This window comes from Lathyrus oleraceus, chromosome 6, assembly GCF_024323335.1.
Source record: "Lathyrus oleraceus cultivar Zhongwan6 chromosome 6, CAAS_Psat_ZW6_1.0, whole genome shotgun sequence".
Taxonomy (NCBI): domain Eukaryota; kingdom Viridiplantae; phylum Streptophyta; class Magnoliopsida; order Fabales; family Fabaceae; genus Lathyrus; species Lathyrus oleraceus.
In genome coordinates, this window is record NC_066584.1 from 156319918 (window position 1) to 156338748 (window position 18831).

Below are 18831 nucleotides of genomic sequence, written 5' to 3' on the forward strand. Positions count from 1 at the left end.
TGATCGAAGAAAAGCGTTTGACGATCGTTTGTCATGGTCAGTTGATTCAAAGACGCCTCAAACGAGCTTTTGATAAGAAGGTTCTTCCTCGTGAGTACCGCGCAGGAGAACTTGTGCTCAAAAGGTATTCTTCTATTCACTCAGACCCTCGGGGCAAATGGACTCCCAACTATGAAGGACCTTTTTTCATCAAGAAGGCTTTCTCAGGTGGGGCTCTAATTCTCACGACAATGGATGGGGAAGATTTTCCGTCACTAGTGAACACAGATATAGTCAAAAAATATTATGCCTAAAAAAATGATAAATAAAAGCCCGCTAGGTTAATCCTCACAAAATTGATCTAGGAAAAAATGACTATCCCGATGGACCAAAAAATGAATTATCCACGCAAAAGTTTGAGATCAAATGAAATATAAAGCTCGCTAAATCAAAAACCCGAAAGGGCGGCTTAGGCAAAAAGGAGCATCCCGGTGGGCGAAAAGAATAAAAAATGTCCAGGCAATAGTTAGGGATAAAGGCATTGACTATGATCCTTGAGCCCATTATGCTACAAGCTAGATATCAGATGGTCAAATATCAATCCAATCATTGTCAGTCAAAGCAAGGTCTCAGAATTCAGATTCTACAATGGACAACGGCCAATGTTGTAATCAATGGAAAAATACAAAAAATATCTCCCATTTCTATTTCATTTGTTTTTTCAATTTTTGTGACATCCTCCTCAAGGGTGTTTGCATCTTTGTACGCACCATATGTGCAGTTCTATTCACAATCAATAAAATCCAGTTTCTTTTATCAGTTGTTTTTCTTCTTCTGCGTTTTGTGTGCAAAGTAATTGATTTATCTTACTCACATAATGCTTTAAAAACTTGGAAAATAATAAAAGCTACACTAAAGGAAAACTTTGTGCATTACCATAAAATCTTGATGAACTTAAAAGATGACCGGTAGTTCGAAAGTTTTTCTTGAACACCTGTGACATCCAAATGACTTCCCTGTTGGGTTTTGTATCCCGACAGTCTCCAGCAGGTAGATGAATCCTTGAAAGCAGCGTTAACACCTAGATTTCACAATAGTAACCTTTTGATAATCGATAGCGAGTCGGGGTTCCCTCCATAATAAAGAACCATTTCCTCCTCCAGAATATCAAAATACATTTATGACCACTTCTGACGAGCAAATTTTTGGGATATCTTAGTATTTAATCCTCTTCTACCTTGAATACTTCGCAATCCTTGTATTCATGTTCAAGAAGTTTAAATAGGGACAGTTGTTGTACCCCAAAATTTGCCCTCCCTTTTTGCTTTTCATCTCAGTTATGATCTGAGGCTCATTCATGTGCATCTTTCATTCATAATTAACATCGGCTAGCAAGCATAACCAATTTAAGGTTCGTGGTTGGTAAAAATGAGGGATTTGCTTAAAGATTGTGGTATTTCATACCTTATGAGTTGAAACCCTAATCCTTGACTTTGTTCCTTTGGGATCTTCTATTTGATCTTCTGTGTAACTAACTTAACTTCTAGGCCTTAATTATGGGCCCATGGTGGGAGATGTTGACTGTGGGGCTTTGTGATATGTTGGAAACCCTAGGTGGGTTCATAGCAGTGATGGATTGTCTATGTTGGCTACTTCTTGGTTCGAGACCCTTGATTGTTTCTTTGCATCCTAATCTTGGACTAACTAAAATCTCGATCCACGGTTTGAGATATCTGACCATTTCGGCTTGTATTAGGCCAGTCTTGTTTACCTTCGGATCATGACTTGTGGTATGTCCATTTGCCTGATGACCATTTGATCCAAGGTCATATTTCTTTCGCGTCTTATTCATGTTTTCAAGATCTCATTATCATACTAACAATCCATAGTCCATTATTTGGAATCCAAGAAGGATACGAACAAGCCCGACGCTGATCCGACTTGAAGCTGGACCCAAACCCTGAACTGTTATGTAAAAGAACCTGTCAAAGTCATTTTAAAATGACACTCAGATTATCTTTCAAGCGAACTAATTCCAATCAATTCCTAATTTTAATTGCTAATTAATCCAAATCCCCCGATTTAAATTGATCAAAAGAAATTTTGATCAATTAAATCTTTTGAACTTGTATAATCCCACAGTCTAATTTCAGTGACCAAAAGACCCTTGGTCACTTAATAAGACTTTTTCTCCAAGCTATGGAGCCCAAATCCTCAAGTCAAGATTCTCAATCAAGGCATCCTCAGTCACATCAAACAGCGGATTATACAAGATAAACCAAAGGTCAACACTTGGTAAATACAATTCGAATTGTACGAAATGAGCTTTAAGCAATAGGGAATGATGAGACAGAGTTTCTCCTATCCTTGTCTAGAGCGGCTTTGCGTACAGGGCGTAGGCCCTAGCTATTCAAAGCATTCACCCTTATTCATAGACTTTAGTGCAATACAAATCAGTTAAACTACCAAGTCTTCTTCATACAAGACAACATCAACACAATGAGCAACAATGAAGATCCTCCTCCAGCAATTTTCCAGTTAAGAGAAGTATCATACGCCATGATCCTTAAGTAGTAAGGAATGATGAGACAGAGTTTCTCCTATCCTTGTCTAGAGAGACTTTGCATACGGGGCGTAGGCCCTAACTATTCAAAACGTTCGCCCTTATTCATAGACTTTAGTTTGATTCCTATCAATCGACTGTCAAGTCCCTTATTAATTCATCCTCCATTCTAATCATTTCAATCATTCTTTTGCCTCCTGCTTCAATCACCTTGTTTTCAACCCTAGTGGGTTGAGCTATAAAAGCTCTGATTTCCTTATTGCACTATGAGGATACGTAGGCAGGAGAATCCAGTTTCTTCGCGAGCTACCATATTTATTCAATCATTCTCCATTCATTCAATCAATACCATATTTTTGATATCAACCATACTTCTCCTTGGACTCCTTGTTTATCCTTTTAGTACGATTTAACGACTATCCACCTCATCAATCGAGAATTGTTTGGCTCATACCCAAGCATTTAATTCATTCTTTTTGGCTAAGAGGCCACCTTCCTCTTCGATTCAAAGTCTATCTCTTCTTGGATCCAAGATACTATCCTTATTTGATCTCGAACTGTTTGTTCCCCATCCAGTGATACATTGTTCCTTGTACACAACAATACTTTCTCTTGGGCCCCGCCTATACCCTTTTAGGACGATATAGCGGCAGTCCGTCTTGTGAATCAAGAGTTGTTTGGCTCGTATTCCTTTGGCTAAGAGGCATGTTTACTCTTTGATCCCAAGTTCCATCCATTTGTGGGTTCCCTTGATACCATTATGTTGGTACAAGTTATACTTTTCATCACTGTATATCTCTCTCCTTATTCTCGTGGTTCTATGAACTACGATTGCTCTGACTTTCTCATTGCACGATTGGAATACGTAGGCACGAGGATGCGAATCCTTGGCGAGCATACTTCTAATTATTCCTCCTTCCGTCTTAGGGCACCATCCATGTCTTTCATGACCCCTATCTACCTTCAATCATGAATCGTTCACCCAGTGACATATTATTCCTTTGACATCAAAATACAACTTCCTTTGGAATATCCATATACACCCTTTTTGGATGCCTAACGAAAGTCCGCATTTCTACCTAAAGTTGTTTGGGACTATGCCCAAACACTTAATTCAGTCTTTCTTTTTAGCTAATCACCCTATAGTGGCAGCCATGCTAGTCCACGTATCGGTTAAAGTCGTTTCCCTCTATCGTACAAATTCCATTTCTCTTATGGATTCCAATACACTTTCACCTTTGGTTTCAAACAACACTTCTTCAGTCACTTGTCACCAATTATTCAATTATGTGACTTTGGTCACTTCATTCCATTCATCTCCATGATTCATTCATATTCTAACTTCATTCACTCCGTGTGATATACTAGTTATCTTTGAGCCAAATACACTACCTCTTTGCGCTCCTTCTTACGTCACCTTGTGAACCAAGAGATGTTTGGGCCATACCCTCAAACATCTTTTTCTTCGTCTTTTCAGAATTACCCTATAGAGGCAGCCCTGCTAGCCCACGTACTGGTAATAGCCACATTACTCTTGGGTTCATCTTTTCACCCTTGTTGGAGTTCAAACAACATTATCCTTTGGTTCAGACCATACTTTGGTCACACTTCTTTTCATCTTCCACCACTAGTTCTTTGAACTACGGAGCTTTGAATTCCTCATTTCACTATGAGGATACGTAGGCATGAGGGCCTTAATCCTCACCGAGCACGTTATCTATTTTCTTTTTCCCTCATTCTTTTCCAAGTAATCTTTAGATATAACACCTATTTAAGCGAGAACAATCAAAACGGTTCCCATGGAGCACCATGGATGTTTGGGGTGCTAATACCTTCCCCTTGCATAACCGACTTCCTTACCCAGCATATATCTTTCCCCCGAGTTTTACTGATGTTTTCCCTTTCCTTCTGGAATAAATAAAGGTCGATGGCGACTCTGTTGTATGTTCGAGCGTGCGATACATTCAGGTATATTTCCGCTAGCTTCAGCCATGTAATAGATATTTCATGATAATGAAAAACACATTTTACATATTTGGAATAGAGATATTTAACCAAAGAGCCTATGTCATAACTTATTGATCTAAATGCAACCGAGTGTGGTATATATTGGCTGAATATACCCTTCTTTCGCAGTTGTCTTATTCAATTATCATTAGTTATTCATGTCATACCTTATGGGATCATTAGTACCCTTCTTTAGTGGTTGATCATCATTTTTCCTAATAAACCACAAGTTAATGGTAACAAAATCACAATAACAAAGGTTAATGATGAACAAAGTTAGTGAAGTATAATTAGTGGTTAGTAATATGTACAAAATGAACACTTTTTTTGGACTATTTTTCATAGGTCAAAAAGACTCAAAATATGACACATTAAGGGATAGCTTATCATTGTTGCAAAGTATTGAAGATGATTAAAAAATTAACTAATAATAGATTTGTAACAAAGAAAGTTATGCAACCTTAAGTCCATCTATTAATTTTTTAGAAAAAAGAATATGATTTGTTCTCTTCCTTTTATTTTTACTCCTTTTTTATTTAGCAAGATAGTAATATACTACATAAATTAGTATAATGTAAATGATATAGTTAGATAACAATAAACATAAACATAAAGTACTTGAAATAAAGTGAACAATAAAATAAATTGTAAGGAAGTAAAGTGCAATAATGTAAATGTTAGGAGTTAGTAGATAATGAACATAAATATAAAGTAAATGAAATGAAATGAACAATAAAATAAATTACAAGGAATTAAAGTGAAATAATATAAATGTTAGGAGTTAGTAATTAGTGGTTAGTAACAATAAGCAAATGGATTAGTAAGTTAATGTAAAGACATGGTTTCATCTATGCATCAAGTGACTTAAATATGGTTGAAATAGAGGCAATCTATCAATGCCTCAAAGTATCATGAATGATCTATTGATCAAACATTAATAGGTTTGAAACATTGAAGATTTAATCAACTCTAAAAAACCATGGCCATGATCTAATAGACCTCATCAACCAAACAAATACAACAACAAGTCCACAATAAAAGAAAATGATAACAAACATAAAGCAAGACTAAAAAAGGTGAATAAAAAGGTAGTAAGAGCAAGAAATCTCAAAAAAAAAAGTGTGTAAACCAAAGTTAACCATTTTTTGCAAGCTTGAATCTAAACTCTCTCAAAAGATCAATCAATAACAAACAACCATTTTCAACACAAAACAGAACCAAAAAGTTAACAAAGTTTAAGCTAAAATCATTACCCAAAGATGTGAAAAAAGCTAGGTTGAAATGGTGTTGAGCTTGAATGTGAAGCAAGGGGTTTGGGATGAAAGTATTTAGGGTGGAAGCTTAGTGAATGGTCTGATTTGTGAGTGTTAGAGAGTGGGAAGTTTGGAGAAAAATGTGAAGTGGAAAAAAAAGTTGGTGGGGTGACTTTTTCGGAGAGAAAGATTTTTTGTTTTCACCTAGGTTTAGAGAGGAGAGTGAATGGTACTTGGACATAACTTTTGGGGGCTAGAAAGCATGAAAAATGAGGGGAAATAGTGCCCATATTTATAGGAAAAGCAAGTGGGAAAGGGGGTAAAATAAAAAGTCACTCTGTGTAAAAAATAGAGTTACTGCTGCTAGCCTCACAGGTGTAATCGATTATAATGATTGGGGTAATCGGTTACACACACCAAAATGGCCTGAGAGCCTGATTTTTAGCCAGGTAATCGATTACCATGATTAGGATAATTGATTACACTATCCAAAAAATGAATTTTTCCTGTTTTGGTGGTGTTTTCTCAGGTATGAACGCCATGCCTTGAGCCCATGCAACATGTCTTTGGTTTTGGATGTTAATGCAATTATGGTGATGGAACGATGAATGTATGTAGGGTTAATAGGTACATGGATCAAATGAAAGTGTTATGGGAGTAGGGTGATGGATGAAATGAAAGTTGTATGGGGGTAGGGTGAATTTCGGGGTTTGACACTAGATACTGATAATTTCCAAAAATACTTAATCTACATAATCACCTATTAACTTATTTTATAAGTAATCATTGAGAAAACCCCCAAACTTAATAGTAAAATACGAGAAAATGTTTGTATGCACTTTTTAACCGTGTGTTTGTTAAGTATAGGTAAAAAAATCTAAGAAAACACGAAAACCCATCAAAAAGTACCAAAGCTCGCTATGCTTAGAACATGGTCTCTCTAAGTGAGCTATGGCAGAAAAATAAGACTTTAGAGCCAAGTAACATTAAGTCTAAGCAAACAAATTCACTTAGCTCAGTATCAACCTTGCTAAGCAAGGTATGATGGTTCATGACTTCAAAGTTAAGTTACTTTCAACGACAAGGAATGGTTTTCTTTCTAAACAATCTTTGAGGCGCGCTAAGAGAGGATATGAGGCAAAGACGACTTACAGGATGAGCTAGCAAAAATTAAATTAGAAGAAAGTAGGCGCGCTAAGAAAGCATTAAACCTATCTTAGTGAGAAAGGTAGATCAACAATCTATAAGTAAGGGCTCAGACAATTCATTTGAGTAAACTTGTGTTGGTTTCTTGGTACATACTAATAGAAGTGGATTGTTCACGAAAATCACAATATGAGAGGAAAAGAGAGGAAGACTGAAGGCTGAAGAATTATCCGAGGAATCGAAAACAAATATTTTTTAACTTCTTTCTTCTAGGTATTAATTCTTAAGCTATGATGAGTAAGAACAACTAATTTCTCTTTTGTTGGGGGTTATATGTAGTTGTCCTTATACACATGTATTGATCACGATCACGACGTTATATGTAATACTTCTTATGCTTTAATATTAATGAACTCTTCATTTGTAATTATTGTTTTAGATTATGTACCTAAAACATGTTTTCATGGTATTATTTGATATTCGAAAAGTACTAGTCATTACTAGATCCAAGTTTTTAATCTATTGAATATGCTAAACTTTATACATAAATTTAGGTCCAGTATCTATATGAACTATCAAAGCTTAATGATATCATATTACTTGATAAGATGAGAAATCTTCTATTAGGTAATATAATTTATCTCACATGTTTGAATCAGACATGAGTTGCAACAATGGGCGGTAACATTAATAGTTGATTAAAATTGCATATTACTGATCAACGATAATACATAAGAACATGTCATTGAAATCTAACCTCAACAACTTTTCTCAACTCTTAAAACCAAAGTTCAATTTATTTTCTATTATTACAATTTCACAAACAAACAACATTTGAAAAACCATCCTTAAAATCATAGAAACTATTAAACGATCTTTAAAATACAACTAGTTCATGTGGAGATGATAATAGCACATTTACTTTTGTTTTGCAACAGATACCTCAAAGTTGGAAATAATCATTGTTATTATAAGGGGAAGGATTTCATTCGGGATCTTGCCCATGTTTTCGCTATCGCAGAACCCAATGATAGGTCTCTCTGAATTCCCTTTGAAAGTATCATCTCCTTCTCTGTTGACCACCATTAACTCGAAAATCCTTCTCTTAATGGTGCCCTTAGACGGATTCCTCGGCTCAAGGAGGCCTTTAGTAACTGATTCCATGTACAGGTGCTTCTCTTTTTAGTCTTCTTCTTTTTTGCTTCTACTATCCTTCTTTCCTTTGGTCCCGCCCACGACCTCTATAACCTTCTTAGGAGAACCCTTTTTCCAATAATGGAATCGTTTCTTGCTTTATTTATTTCTCTCTTTGTCGTCTTTTCGACCTCCCTCATAAGTGTATTGGGCGAATCTCCCATTCTTTATAAGCTCTTTGATCACGTCTTTCAAATTGACACATTCATTGGTGTTATGGTTGTGCCTCTTATGGAAACAAAAATCCCTTATTTTGTCAGTCTTGGATTCCTTAACCGCATATGGGTTTCGTATCCTGGCTTCCTTGAACTTGTTATTTGCATAATATTTTATAATTTTATCTGTGAAGTGTTCAAGGGAGTATTGGATGAGAACATGGCTTGAAGTCCTCCATCCCCAGCATCCTGATGACGATTGTTGTCTCTCTCGTGTCTCTGGGAGTGGCGTGACAAAGAGTGACAGTGATGATGAATCTCCAGTGGAGTGTGATTGTGTCCTCTTCCCCTAAACTCATGTGGCAAGGTGAAATCTTCTCGATGTAGGATGTGATGACGAATCTCTAGTGGAGTGTGATTGTGTCCTCTTCTCCTAGACTCATGTGGCAACGTACAATCTTCTCGATGTCGGATACAATCCAAGGATCTAGGGACGACTCTATGTGGGAAGAAGGCGACGACATGTATGGGTTATGCTTAACTCCCTGATTGTCGCGAGAGACCATTTTGCACATATAATGATCCCTTGGAGGAGCATATTGAAAATTTTCTTCGATTCTAAGTACTCTTTTAGCTAAGATGTGTGAAATCTATTGTTGCACCAAGATGTAGACGTTGTTGAGTAGATCACTAGCTCATTGCATGCCTAAATTGACTTGCAGTAATAGAAATCTCTAAAGCATCTCTTGTATGATAATTAGCAGTTGCAATAAAGGTTGCTTCGAAGTTTGTCTTTGGAATGGTTGTTGGAAAGATTAGAAAATCGGAAGGACTCAAAAAGTTCCTTGTTTGATCGTCAGAGGGACTCGATCTTGTAATATAGGAACGGAAGGGGAAGTCACTAGGACATGATCATCCTCAACCGTAGGAGGGAGCAGAGTCTCCCTAGCAAGATCAAGAATGTAGGCTATTGTTGTGACCACAACAACGATGTTGCATTGGACAGTTGATCCAGTGGCTTTCGACACTGCCATTGTTTCAAGAGTTCGATCGATGATTCAGACGAGGAGAAGAGAAGATTGGAGATTGCCTCGTTGTGGTGAAGAGACGACGGTTTCTCATGGAATTTCGCAGGAATCAGATGTTGATTCTCACAGACGGCACCACTGTTTCGTTCCGGAACCAAAGATAGTTGATGAATGAGTGAAGTAAGACTAAGGGCGGTGGAGCAAGATTTTGGTACGAAGAACAGGGTGAGCCGGTATGATTGACACTTCAACGCTGAAGTCAGTGAATGAATAAGAAGTAATATAAATATGAGAACAAATAGAATACCTGGATCTTAGTACATGAAGAGTTTTATATAGAGAGGATGGTTATAACCGCTTCTAGTGGATCTCGTATCTCATATGAATGACCGACCGATTATATCTCTTAATATGATATTGGCAAGAGATTGGTATCGTGTATTCCAAGCATGGATGAGGTTGTACATGTTCCTTTATAATTTCCTCTTAAACACTTGTTTTTAAGCCTTTGACATGTGGGAAGTGTGAACGGCCATAACAATATTATATCCTAATATGCTAATATTGTGCCAGTTTACTGTTGAAGGTTTATATTAATCATTAATTATCTCATAGAGAATTGTTTACCACTCTCTTTCGTTTCTTTTCTAAGATGAAAGGTTATTTTCTTTGGTTTTAGTATAAACTATAGTAGAACGGAATCCAAAGCCCCATTAACTAAAGAGAATACTACCTAGTCATATCTTGAAATTATACAGATATACAAAATGTCGTAGTAGGTCCTTATTAATCAACCCACATATATAATGTTTGTGTATGTCATCACTTGCCCCATCTTCTTAAGGTAGATACTACTTTGATTAAAATAAAATAAGATATTCAAGATTTATTTTATTTATGAATTACTCATAATTATAAGTAACAATCATAAGTCGTAAAACTTATATGTAATTATCAACAAAATTCGATGACATGTTTTCTTCCAGTACTGTGGCTGCTATAATCTCTCCACCAATCCAGGAGGCTCTATCACATTTTGAAGCGGACAATCGTCGATCCACTCCAACATTATGGCGGATCTAGCAACATTATTAACAATAGAGGATTGAACCGTGTTATGGACACAAAAGGGAAATAAAGACTATGTTCTAATGAGATGACTTATTTAACCAATGAGTTGGATCTTAATTGAAATACGTTATAACATCACAATGGCAAAGGTGTGGTAAGTCTTGGGATTACTTGATGCTTAAGGTAATGAGAGAATGATCAAAAATAAAGATATGTAATATATATATATATATATATATATATATATATATATATATATATATATATATATATATATATATATATATATATATATATATATATATATATATATATATCATTTTTTTACATATAAGCGACTTTTGATTTACACTCTTGTAAATTTATTTATTTTTGCAAAATCAATTTTATCATGTAAAAATTCATTTTATTTAGACTTTGGGTTGGATCTTACTTGAAAGAGGTTATAACATCGCAATGCCACAGGTGTGCTAAGTGTTAGGATTACTTGATGCTAAAGGTAATGAGAGTAAAGAGAAAATGATAAAAAAAAATAAAGATATAAATTACTACATCAAAATTACTTTGAAATAGTTCGAAAGTTTCGCAAACTATGGATATCGGACCATTGCAACCATGGTTGCTGGATAGAGCTGACTACCACTTGAGCAAAGTGTATACAACTAGAGCAAAGTGTTTTTTATTTATAGTATTGACATATTAAAAATATATTTACATAGTAACTTTTTTTTTAGATATTACTAATAAAACTTATATATATCAGTTTTGTTGTATATATTAGTAAGCTGAAAGTATTAAAATAGAAATTATTAAATAAAATTTATATATAATAATAGTTTATTAATTTAAAATAATTAATAAATTAAAATTATCAGTTTATTAATATAAATTATTAAACTAATCAACTGAAATTGTTAAATAGAAATGATTAAATTAATAAAATGAAATTATTAAATAAAATTTCTATGTAATAATTTATTTTATTAATTTAAAATAATTAATAAACTAAAAAGTTTCAGTTTATTAATATAAATTATTTAGTTAATAAATTGAAATTATTAAATATAAATTATTAAATTAATAAACTGAAATTATCAAATAAATACTTTTATATAATAACTTAGTTTATTATTTTGAAATGATTAATAAACTAATTTTTTTTATGTTTATCAATATAAATTATTAAATTAATAAACTGAAACTATTAAATAAAAGTTATTAAATTAATAAACAGAAATTATTAAATAAAAGTTTCTATATAATAAGAATTCGTGTATATATATATATATATATATATATATATATATATATTATATATATATATATATATATATGTATATATATATATATATATATATATATATATATACGAATTCTTATTATATAGAAACTTTTATTTAATAATTTCTGTTTATTATATATATATACGAATTCGTATATATATATATATATATATATATATATATATATATATATATATATATATATATATATATATATACGAATTCGTGTATATATATATATATATATATATATATATATATATATATATATATATATATATATATATATATATATATATATATATATACACGAATTCGTATATATATATATATATATATATATATACGAATTCTTATATATGCAGAAAAAACAGTAATTTACACCAAATAAATCTTAAGTAAAAAAATAATAAAATATATATATATACTAGTAATTGTACCCGTATCGCACGAAAAATAAATTATGTTAATGACAGTTTAATAAATAATTAACTAAATAAATTAACATTAATATGAGCCATAATCATATTACATTGCATGATTTAAAGAATAAAAAGTAAATAGCATTGTTTGTTTTATAATCGTAAAAAAAAACCAAAATAATATCATAATAAATAGTAATATCTATATGTAAATCTGATCTATCTTAAATTTTGGAAGATTTTTTTGTAAACTACGTTGTAAGTTTTGTTGGAGACATGACATTCATTATCGTATATAAGCAACTTCAATCCAGCATGCGAAGTTACACGTGAAACAACAACATATAATTGATCATGTGAAAATACAGGTTTTGGAAGATATATACCAACATTTTGAAGAGATTGACATTGGCTCTTATTGATAGTCATAGCAAATGAGACAACAATAGGAAATTGTTTACGTTGAAATGTGAAGGGAATTCTTAGGTCAGATGGAATCAAATACAATCTTGGAATATAAACCTTTTGTGCAATATTACTTTGTGATATGACTTTTGCCTCTAATATATAAGTTCTCATCTGTGTAATTATAAGTCGAGTTCCATTACATAAACCTGATTGTTGATCAATAGTTCTCAACAACATTACTGAAATACCAATTTTTAGTCTTAACTCATGTGTTGATAGACCGAAAGAACTAATGGTGTTAAGAAATTCAGGAGTATGAATATCATCAAGACTATTATTGTTTTCACCAAATGAACATGTGCTATCAGCACTTACGTATGTTTTTTCATCACCTAGAATCAAAGTCATAATGTAGTTGTTCAATGTATCAACAATATCATTTGTAGGTGCTAAGATTGCCCTATTCTGGAAAAAAGAAGGACCATTCATGTTATCCAAGAGTGATGGATATGTGGTATCAACAATTGAAGCAATATGATTGCCTGTATTCTTAATTAGCAAGTCATCTGGTATTATAATTTCATTTTCACCATCATTATTTTCTCCGATGCTCCTATCATCAACTTTTAACATCCAACTCGAGAAGTCTTTTACGTCATTGAGATCCGAACACAAATATGTAGATTGGAGTCTCATATTTTTTGTCAATATTAAGACTCGACAAAATTGCCAAAGGTATGAAGAGTTAATGTTAGCATGTACAATATCTTGTCTCGTCCCTTTTGGAATAATAGGAAGAATTTTTCTGAAATCACCGCCTAAGACAATAACTTTTCCTCCAAAGGAAAGATTCATACTTCTTGGATTAGAGGCTCTAAGTATATCCCTAAACGATTTATCAACAACTTCAAAGCAATGTTTATGAACCATAGGAGCTTCATCCCAAATAATAAGCTTTTACTTAACAATTAATTCAGCTAAAGGATGACCTGGCTTAATACGACACATAGAATTCTCAATGATGTTTATTGGCATGGCGAATCTTGAATGGGTTATCCTCCCACCAGGAATAAGTAATGATGATATTCCACTCGAGACCACTTTCAAAACAATATCTCCCTTTGATCTAATCGCAGCAAAAATCACCCTCCAGATGAATGTCTTATCAATTCCACCATAGCCATATAGGAAGAAAAGTTCGTCACGATTATCATTCACGCAACTTATGATTGTGTCATATATGTTCATTTGTTCTTCAGTCATTATGGAAGTTAATGTTTGGTGCTCTAAATGTAGACTTTGGCGATCATAATTAAGCTCGTCATAAATAAGGAGATTATGAGTTGTAGAAATCAAAGACATGTTTGCTTGAGGCATATTTGGGAAATCTTTTAAGCCTTTGTTATTGTCCTGCAACATTAATTCTATCTCCATCAAAATTAAATTCTTCATCTTCTGACAAAACTAAATATGTAAATAATAATGAAATAATAAGATGTACAACTCTCTACATCTCTTGCCATTTTTTATTGCAAGTAAATGTGATGAACAAATCTGGATATCCAGTCCACCTACAAATTGTCATGACATCTTGATAATTATGAAGCATATAACATGCTCCACCGATAAATGATGAGGGTAATACAATCCTTCTTCCTGATGTTGAAGGATTGATTTCTCCCTTAAGCACTGTATCTGTAAGACAACTGTACATATCTTCTTTTAACTCTTTCTGATGTGTCTTAACCCAATGCAAATGTGAAGACTCTATCATGCTATATTCGTCGATCAAAAATTGTTAAAACAACCTTTTAGAGAACAATTAAAGTTGAACATTATTCAAGTACATATGATATTATTGTTCCTGAAAACAGAGAAATTTTTTGTCAACATGTTAACAAAAATAATAATTTATTAATGCTAATTATACTTACTTAAGATCTTGAAGAGTTAAATCCATGAGTTTGATCTTTTTTCCTTTTGATTCAACTTCTTTAACATCAGCCTTGTCAACCACGTGTCCAATCACATCTACAAAGAAATAATACTTATAATAATAAAATTAGAATAAATAGAATAAAATGTAAATAAAAATTAAATTAAAAATTAATATTATATGTATAAAGTTAGGAAAAATTCTAACCCATCAAAAGACCGTTGTCACTGCTAGCCCTTAGAATTTTTGAGAATTTTGTGAAATCGAAATGATTTTGAGGAATTTTGTTAGAAGTATTTTTATGTAATATATAGCTTCCAATGAAATGAAAGTAAGTTGGTATTTATGAGTAGTTGACTTATACTTTCCCACATTATTCATTGAGACCAAATTTTTTATATGGTATAAGCAACCCTAACTCAATAGATTTTCCATGTTGTTTGATATCCTTCTTCTTTATAGAAGCTTGAATATTTGACAACTAAGATGAAGAAATAAAATATTTTGTGAGATATAAATATAATTAAAAAAACTACAATTTGTTTATAAAAGTCATATTGATATACTTTTTCATCTAGAAGGAATATCTCAATACTGAAAGTTTCTGGTGGGTTATTGTACTCATGAACTTTTCAAATACTAATTACACGACCATGTATTTTCCAATTAATTTTTCCAGCAATAATATCATCAACAACGGTGATATTGGAAACCATCTTTAAATTATATAAAGATGAATAAAAAATACAAAAACTTAATTGTAAAGAGATGTGATATTAGAGAGATATTGAAAAGGAAAGACAAAAGACAAAAGAAAAAGGAAACGGGAAGGAATAAAATATCAATAGAAAGTTATAAATAAAATGAAAATCACCTATTCTCATTATTGTTATTTTTAAAAAGCCAACGTATAATTAATTGAAAAGAGAAGTTATTGACTAACTCAAAAAAAAAATATGACTTAAAAAAGACCATCTAAGTAAAATGTTATAATTTCTAACCGAATAACACCCACCTTCCAAAATACTTGAGCTATTTCTCATATTATAACCTCCCAATTCAAAATTAGGCACATTTTTTTTAAAGTTGGTTATTATATTCCTAACATTATGACTCAAAATAAGCAAAATTTTAACAAACTTCAATTTAAAAATTTGGTCTATTAATATTTGATACCCACTCAAAATAAGAAAAATTTTAACAAAATAATTTAATAACTTACATCTTTAACTATATATTAATTTTTTTAGATAACAAATATATAAATTGTATTTGTAGAATTTATATGGGCTATTATCATTTTGCATATAAAATATTTGTAATTAAAAAGTTGAATGTAATAGTTTATGAGTAATCGGGAATTTATTGGGCAGTTACATAAGTAATCGGACATCTTGTTATTGTGGTCGGCCATAACGAGGTGTAGGGAAGTCATTAGGCAGTTACATAAGTAATCGGGAACAATCGCATTAAATGACTTTTCCATAGTCTAAATGTCTCATAAGTTTTTCGGACGCGTGACTTTAGGCTTGTAGGTTAAGGCATGACACTTTTCTCTAGGACATTCAAGTGCACTTGATTTTGCTTTTATTTTCAAGATGAAATTTGGTCGTTGATTTTTAACTTTCTATTTTCCATTGATATGGTTTGTTGCTCGCTCTTTTTTTAAGGGTGTCTTGATTTTTGGAAGAGGGCCATTTTTTTTGGCAAGAGCATTTTCCTTTCTTCTTAGGAGTATTCTTTTGAGCATTTTCTTCTTTAGACTAAAGATTTTCATTCCGCATTAGCCTTCTTTAGACCAAAGCTTTTCATTCCGCATTTACTCTTTATGTTCTTCGTCATATTCTACTCTCTTCAGGTATCCTTCTTATCCTGAGCTTATTTCTTGATACCCTTTATTTACTTTGCCATGACTAATATAAATAAACACCCCATAAGTTTTTCTAGTGATTCTCTGAGAGTAGTGATTATTCCACTTTAGTTAGGGTAGAAACGTTTTCTAGTTCAGATTCCCTTTGTCCAGTTAATGATCATTCGGTTTCAGCCATTATAATTTTGTTTGAAAATTATGAGTCGGAGTGGTTTTTTAGTGGTTCTCTTGATAGAGAAACTTCTTTTAAAGAGTCTTCCTTCAACGCTCTTATGGGAGATGATCATGCAATCAGTTTTGCGCCAACTCCATATGTAGTTATAGGAAATTTAGTCTCTCCTACTTTGATACCCCAAAGATGGAAGTCAACGCTCTTACCACACTATTTATGACCAGGATCCAAGTGATGTCGTGATTAAGAATCATCTGGCGTGTGAAACTCAGTCTGAGGGTGTCGAGTGGCTTAAGCCTTTCGAGATATTCCGGGCATACAAGATACCTTTGAAGGGTATCATGTAACACTCCGTTTTATTTTTAAAAATTATCTAATTTGATTTGTACTTTATTTATTTAATTAAATGATTTTTGTATGCAATTGACTAATAACTTGGTGTTTTGACATGTTTATGATATGTCGGGGTTGGTGGAAAATTGTTAGCTATTTAAATAAATAGTTAGATAATCAAATAATATTAAAAGTAAATAGAAAATAGAAGTTTTGGATGGAAAATAGAATTTACGAGAAAAATAAGGTGATATTGAGAATTAGGATAGGAGTTGGTCCATAGTGTAATTAGTAGGAGATGAAATTAGGTTTTCTAATAAAAATGGATTAGAAACTTAAGAGTTGTCAGTACGTATCTTTTTGGGGAGAAAAGGCAAGAGAGCAACCTAGGGCTTGAGGAAGAGGAAGAGACCGCCATTGTTGTAGAGCTTAGAGTTGCTGCTAGAAATCCAAGATATGGGGGATTACTCTAAAAATGTGTCAATTGCATGATGGGTAGAGAGAAATCTTTAATCTCCATTAGGTTTTTTCTATTTTTCTCCTTTGATTGAATGCTTGATGATATGGATGAAATTAGTGTGATAATATGATATAATTGTTGTAATCATTCTAAAGTTTGTGTACTAATTGTCATGAAAATTAGGTGTTTGAATTCATAATAACGGTATGAGTTTCTTTCATATGTTTGGCATGAGTATGTTGAATAAAGTGTTAAAAAATGTGATTAATTGATGAATTTGCATAATAATCTATTAGTATGTCAGGTTGTGATGATAACATGTTGTTTCATGGCTGTTTATGATCAATTGGAGGGTCTGGAGTGAAAATTTAGAGTTCTGAACTGAACTACATAAAAAGAATTATGCTTTTGTTAACAGGGTGATGGGCGTCACCTGCGTGACAACCTGGTCGTCATGCGCTTTGAGACGTTAACGGGTGTCAGCTGTCTGACAGGGAAACTATCATGGTCTCCAGGCATGCGTGGAGCCTTGTTGGTCGTCACAAGAGTGACGGTTAATGGAAAAGAGAGATGACGAGTGTCACCCTGGTGACAGGCTACCCATCGTCGTGTCAGTGGATGCGTTTTGGCCTGCTGAGTTGGATTTGTGATGTCGTTTTTTGTTGTGCGGTCGATGTTTGACTTTTGTTTGGTGTATTTTGATGAATATTGATTGATTAATTGAATTGTTTGATTAATCTAATGGTGTTGTATTATGTTGATGAACAGATAATTATGTGATGGTCATATAATTGAGATTGTGGTGAGTAGTCCAGTTGTGGGGATTACTTTGATGCTGATATTTACAGTCATAGGTGGAGCTGAAATTTGTTGTTGAGTTGTTGTGGTTGTGCATTATATTATACATGCATCATATGTTATGGTTGTTGGGAAAGGCGAGTCATAGATTCACATGTTGGGACCAATGACTTGTCTCGAACTCAGAGGTTGGGGCTTTAAGCTCAGATATTAGGGCTCGGGTTTAGATGTTGGGACTCAGTTCATATGGAGAACTTTTTGTTGAGTTGGTACCACATGCATGAGTTGAGTCGTTGTTACATTGCATTACATAAAGGTTGTGCATGAGTTGTTTTGGGTATTTTTGAGTAATTGTTATAATAATGTATATAATTGGAATGTACAAAAATTGGTTGTTTGTCTTAAGGCTACCCTTGCATTCTTTTGTACCATTATATATTTTGAGTGTATTCTCACCCCTTTGTTTTGTTGTGGTATTTTGTGCTCCTTCTTGGGGTACAGAAAAGCAGGTAGATGAGTATCTGCTTTATATCTGAAGGATGGCGTCGAGGTTATTCTTCTTTTCCATTTTTATGCATTATTATATGTATCGTTGCTCTGATCTGTAACACTGGGTGGGCTAACGTTATGTATTATTTTATTCTGCACTGTTGTTAAAAGATTAATTGCTATAACTCCTGGTTTTTGAGTTGCTTTGATGTTGAAGGCATATTTCCCTTATTGAGTTTATAATTAAATAAAAGCTATGTTTGA

The 18831-nt window shown here is 32.9% G+C and overlaps 1 pseudogene; it reads right to left on the reverse strand.

Moving 5' to 3' along the window:
• Nucleotides 1-12320: 12320 nt before the first annotated feature.
• On the reverse strand, nt 12321-13961 carry LOC127094521 (uncharacterized; annotated as a pseudogene).
• Nucleotides 13962-18831: the final 4870 nt, after the last annotated feature.